Source organism: Schistocerca piceifrons, chromosome 2 (genome assembly GCF_021461385.2).
Source record: "Schistocerca piceifrons isolate TAMUIC-IGC-003096 chromosome 2, iqSchPice1.1, whole genome shotgun sequence".
NCBI classification, from domain to species: domain Eukaryota; kingdom Metazoa; phylum Arthropoda; class Insecta; order Orthoptera; family Acrididae; genus Schistocerca; species Schistocerca piceifrons.
In genome coordinates, this window is record NC_060139.1 from 35,700,111 (window position 1) to 35,706,110 (window position 6,000).

The 6,000-nt window shown below is 47.6% G+C and overlaps 1 protein-coding gene across 1 annotated transcript in view; it reads right to left on the reverse strand.

The window, feature by feature from the left end:
* The window catches only part of LOC124774002 (lethal(2) giant larvae protein homolog 1), a 354,779-nt gene that overhangs the window by 98,573 nt on the left and 250,206 nt on the right, over nt 1-6,000 (reverse strand).

Here is a 6,000-nt window from a genome sequence, read left to right on the forward strand (position 1 = left end):
AGAGTGCGTTCAAATTTTTCAGAATAAAGACAGGAAGAGGAACACACTCAATGACTTAAAAACAGACAATTTCAACCTCTCTTTAAGCATCTAAAACACAAAATCACTGCCCAAAGAGATGTATTGTTTGCAGTATGAGAAGTGAGACACAGAAGAAAATTATTTATTTTTGTGAACATTATGCTGAATTGCATTTTGAACCATGTAAGTGGTAAAGAATTTCTGAAATGCTCACCATTTGCTACATTGAACAATTCTCTCATATATCTTGTGAAGAGCAGCAGAGATGAACACACTACTACCTAAATGATTAATGGAAAATCTCATATAAGATGTGAAACAAATACTAACAAAGAGATAGAGGGGCTGGCCAGTACTTACCTCAGCTCAGTACAGCCGATAGATACACATAAAACAGAACTGAAAATTTACATTCCTAGCTTTCAGAACTTTGTTCCTTCATCAGGGAGGAGAGAGGGGAAAAAAGGGAAGAAGGGAAAGTGGATTCAGTTACTCACAACCCAGGTTATGAAGCAACAGGGAAAGGTAAACAGGGAGGGTGGCAAGGATGGAGGCATGGTTGTCAGAGGGAAGCCAAAGATATTCTACTGTAAGTACTGTGCCAGCTTCAACCAAAGAGGATGCATACAGAAGTAAAGAGGTATATAGTATAAAGATAAACACAACTACGTAGGATGAAAAGTAGTTGTGTTTATCTTTATACTATATACCTCTTTACTTCTGTATGCATCCTCTTTGGTTGAAGCTGGCACAGTACTTACAGTAGAATATCTTTGGCTTCCCTCTGACAACCATGCCTCCATCCTTGCCACCCTCCCTGTTTACCTTTCCCTGTTGCTTCATAACCTGGGTTGTGAGTAACTGAATCCACTTTCCCTTCTTCCCTTTTTTCCCCTCTCTCCTCCCTGATGAAGGAACAAAGTTCTGAAAGCTAGGAATGTAAATTTTCAGTTCTGTTTTATGTGTATCTATCGGCTGTACTGAGCTGAGGTAAGTACTGGCCAGCCCCTCTATCTCTTTGTTAGTATTTGTTACACTACTACCTAACAGTAAGATCATAAGCAAAAAGTATAGAGGTTTTTTTTGGAGGGGTGGGGTGGGGTGGGGTGGGGTGGGGTGTGTGTTTGGGGCACGAAACATCTAAGGTCATAAGCACCCAGTATAGAACCAGAGAATGCTGCAACCGTGAGGGTAAAAAAACTGTTGCGAGGTCCAATGCAGAATATCCAAAACGTCAAGACATTACGGAAGAGTATCTATAAGATGTCAACAAGACACCAGAATCACCAAGTAGAAACCAAATCTCTTTTGTCATTTTCCTGATTTTTAAAAAACTTTAAAAATGCGAGCCACAGCTAACATGCCATCCACTAAAATGTTCGGCAAAGCAGGCGGCAGCCTGACCCTGAGACATAAGTGGCTAAAATAGGGGCAGAGGATCAGGAAATGTCTGTTTATGGCTGGCTACAGAAAGGACAGCTGGGTGCAGGGTCGTCACTCAACAAGTGGCGGTGACTAAAGAGGCAGTGCCCTATTCGCAACCGAGCTAACATTACTTCCTCATGGCAAGACAGCTGGGAGGAAGTCGACCAGGCTGTTGGGAGAGGTTTGACTTTTCTGAGTTTGTTCCCGTGAAGGGAGCATCAATGGTCTTGCCAAAGTGACATGATGTGCTGACAGAGAAACGTACAAATATCTTGTGAGGAAACAGAGTAAGAGGCAGGCCGACCGAGATGGACTGAGGCCTTGGCTGCAGCATCAGCAACGTTTATTCCCAGGTACACCAACATGTCCAGGAACCCACACGAATATCACTTGGGCTCCCCAATCTGGGAACAAATGGAGGCAGTCCTGGATCTGTCCAACGATGGAGTGGACTGGATCTGGACCATCCAGCCTCTGAAGGGCACTGAGGGAGTCAGAGCAGATCACACAGCGAGTGAGCTGGTGCCTCCGGATGTAGTGAACAGCCTGATAAGAGGGCAAAAAGCTCTGCGGTAAAAACTGTGCACTGGTCGAGAAGCCAGTACTGAAACTTATCAGCTCCGATGACAACAAAAGCACAGCCAACACCATGGGTGGACTTGGAACCATCAGTGCAAAAAAATATGCTATCGGCAAGTTGTGACCGAAGTTCGAGAAATTTGCAGCAATAGGTCAGCTCATGAGTCGAATCCTTCAGGAATGACCTGAAGTCAAAACAAAACACAAACTTGTGTCTGAAGCCAAGTTGGTGAAGGTCTCTCCCCCATTTGGATAGTGGCAGGAAGTGTGAATTGCAGCTGCTGAAGCAGGTGATGAAAGCGGATCCTGGGTGGTCGCAGAGAAGAAATGTGCATCGCGTATTGGTGGTAAAAAAAAAAAAAAAAAAAAAAAAAAAAAAAAAAAAAAAAGTCAAAGGTTGGGTGGTCTGGCATGGAAGAAAGCTGACACGCATACCTACTGAGTAGGATGTCGTGCCGGTATGACAGTAGTGGATCACCAGCTTCTGCGTAGAGACTCTCAACTGGGCTAGTACGAAAGGCACCGGTGGTGAGACGGATCCCAAAATGGTGTATTGTTTTTAGACGGTGTAAGATAGACAGCTGTGCAAGAGGAGTAAACAAAGCATCCATAATCTGACTTGGATCAGACAACAATAGAGCGACAGAGGCAGAGGAGGATAGTCCGGTCAGCTCCCCAATAGGTACCACTCAATACACGAAGGACATTGAGGGATCGGGTGCAGCGTGCAGCACGGTAGGACACGTGGGGAGACCAACTGAGTTTCCTATCGAACGTAAGCCCTATGAACTTCGTGGCACCCATAAACGAGAGAGCATTCTGGCCCAGTTGCAAGGACTGGTGGAAGAAACACCTCGCACTGCCAGAAGTTAACATAAATGGATTTGGTAGCAGAAAAGCGGAAACCATTTGTGACACTCCACGAATAGAGATGGTCCAACAACGCTGAAGACAGCGTTGCATGAGACACGTCTGCTGGGAGCTGCAATAAATGGCAAAGTTGTCAACGAAAAGAGAGCCGGAAATGCCAGCTGGAAGGCAGTCCATAATTGGGCTGAAGGCTATGGCAAAGAGGACGACACTCAGTAAGGAGCCCTGAGGCACCCCGTAAGGAGCCCTGAGGCAACCCGTAAGGAGCCCTGAGGCACCCCGTAAGGAGCCCTGAGGCACCCCGTAAGGAGCCCTGAGGCACCCCGTAAGGAGCCCTGAGGCACCCCGTTCTCCTGTGAAAAGGAGTGGGTTAAGGAGGAACCTCCATGTACCCGGAAAACTCAGCCTGTTAAAAATTCCCGGATGAAAGTGGGAAGATGATCGTGAAGGCCCCATGTGTGTGTAGTACGTAGAATGCCTGTCTGCCAACAGGTATCATAGGCTTTCTCCAAATCAAACAAAACGGCCACTGTTTGTCGCTTCTGCAGAAAATAATCATGGTGAACGTCAACAGGGCGACGAGATGATCAACCGCTGAGCGGCGCTTTCGGAACCCACACTAATCGACAATTGATCATGCGTTCCATCACTTTACAAGCGCTGCTCGTAAGGTGAAATTGGACAACAGCTGGAAGGAAGAGATTTATCTTTAAGAGGCATAGGTAGGGGAACAATAATGGCTTCACACCAAAGTGTGGGAAATACACCGTCAGTCCAAATACAGTTGTAGTTATCGAGGATAAAGTGTTTTCCCACAGGAGGATGATTCTGTAGCATGAGGACGTGTATTGTATCGAGCCAGGAGCAGAAGACCTGGAGGAGGAGAGAGCACACTCGAGCTCCCTCATAGTAAAAGGAGTATTGTAGCATTCTCGATTCCAAAGAGAGAAAAGAGATTGCATGAGCCGCCTCCCGTCTGTTTCCGAGGAAGAAGGCAGGATAGTTGTGGGTGGAGCTTGAAACCTCCAGAAAGTACTGGCCCAAAGCATTGGAAACATCAACAGGGTCGACTATGACGTTTCCCGCCACAGTCAGACCAGGGATCGGGGAGTGGGCGGCAGACCCGGAAAGCTGCCGCAGGCCACCCAAAACGAGAGAGGATGGAGTAAATGTTAAACGAGCTGGTGAAGGAAACCCAGCATGCTTTCTTGCTTTCCTTAATAGTGTGATGGCACTGCGCACGTAGTTGCTTGTAGCGGATGCAGTTCGGTACGTGCGCAGGATGACTGTGAAAGACACGAAGTGCACACTGTCGGGCACGAATCACATTGCCGCACTCCACTGGGACCGGGACCGGGACCTGATGGGAGAAGTAGTAGTAGTAATATTAGGGATAGAGGATGGCAGAGAATAGCGTCCAAGAGGTGCTCGACCTGATCATCACAGCTGGGAAACGGACGTTTGTCAAAGACTTCCAAGGAGGAATATAGCCTCCAGTCAGCAAGAGAGAATTCCGAATAAGCGGGCCGCTGAGGTGGGGTATGATTGTACAGGCGAGTCACACAAGGGAAGTGGTCACTCGAGTAAGTATCAGAAAGAGCACATCACTCGAGATGTCGAGCGAGCTGGGCAGAGCAGATCGCGAGGTCTAAGTGGGAATAAGCGTGCATGGAATCAGAGAGAAACGTGGCTTTGCTGGGTGTTAAGGCACACAAGATTAAGCTGATTAAGAAGATCCGCCAAAAGAGAACCTCTCGGGCAGGCGACAGGTGAGTCCCAAAGACGATGATGGGCATTGGTGTCACCGAGGAGCAGAAAGGGTGGAGGAAACTGAGCAAAAAGCTGTATCAGGTCCACTCTAGTGACAGCAGAAGACGAAGGGATGTAAATGGTGCAGAGGGAAAAGGTAAATTCGGGAAGGAAAACACGAGCAGCAACTGCTTGCGGGTGGGTATGCAATGGGATAGAACGATGACAAACATCACCTCGTAGAAGCAGCATGACCCCATCATGAGCAGCAATTCCTGCCGTAAGGGGAAGGTCTACCCGTAGCGAAGTAAAATGTGAAAGAGCAAAATGGTCGTGAGGACAAAGCTTGGTTTTTGGAGACAGATTACAAGTAGACAAAGCAGACACTGCCATCGTGGGAGCAGTTTTAGGTCCACCCTGACCGAAGGCCACGGATATTCCATTGTAAAAGGGCCATAAAATTTAGGAACACTAGAGAATGAAGAAGAAACACTCACCTCGACGGCTGCTTAGGGCGAGCCGTCGAGGGAGGACGGCCACTGGAATCCATAGGTGGAGGATCTTTGTCCATCAACTCAGCGGAATCAACGGAGCTTCCCTGGTGTTGGTCAGTTGACAAGGACCGACAAGTCAGAGAGGGGGAAGACCATTTGCCTTGGGATGATTGTTTTGACTTTTTGCGATTGGCAGAAGAGCCAGACAGCTGCGAACTCTAGGAACGGAAGAAATCTTCCTGGGAATAATCTTTCTGAATTGACAGTTCACTGGCTGCGTTGCAACCATCTTTGGCAGTGAGGGCGAAGAACGGGTAGCAGAATCTACAGCCTGGAAGCAGGAGACGGAGTGTCAGCTTGAAGGTGAGGAGACTTTGCCCCCATCGAACTGAACTGTAAGCCACAAGTTTGCGTAGCCATGTTTTTCGTGGGACGGGAAGAGGCTAACATGTTGCTGCAGCCTCCAGAAGAAGGGACATTCGATTTATGGCTCGTCAACAGTTTCCGGGCAACAGGAAAAGGTACCTTCTCCTTCACCCTCATCTCCTGAACAGCCTGCTCGTCTTGATAGATGCGACAAGAACGAGAAGAGGCAGCATGTTCTCCATGACAATTAACACAGCGGGGGGAAGGAGGAGGACACGTGCCCTCGTGTGCATCCCTGCTACAAGTGACACATTTGGCTGCATTTTTACATGACGTGATGGTATGATTGAACTGGTGGCATTTATAACACCTCAATGGACTGGAATGTAAGGGCGCACAGAGATGACTTCATCTTAGTAGGAAGCATTAACCAATCAAAGTAAGGAACAATGTGCGAGTGGGCACCAAATCGGCAGCTTCTCTTCATAACACGATC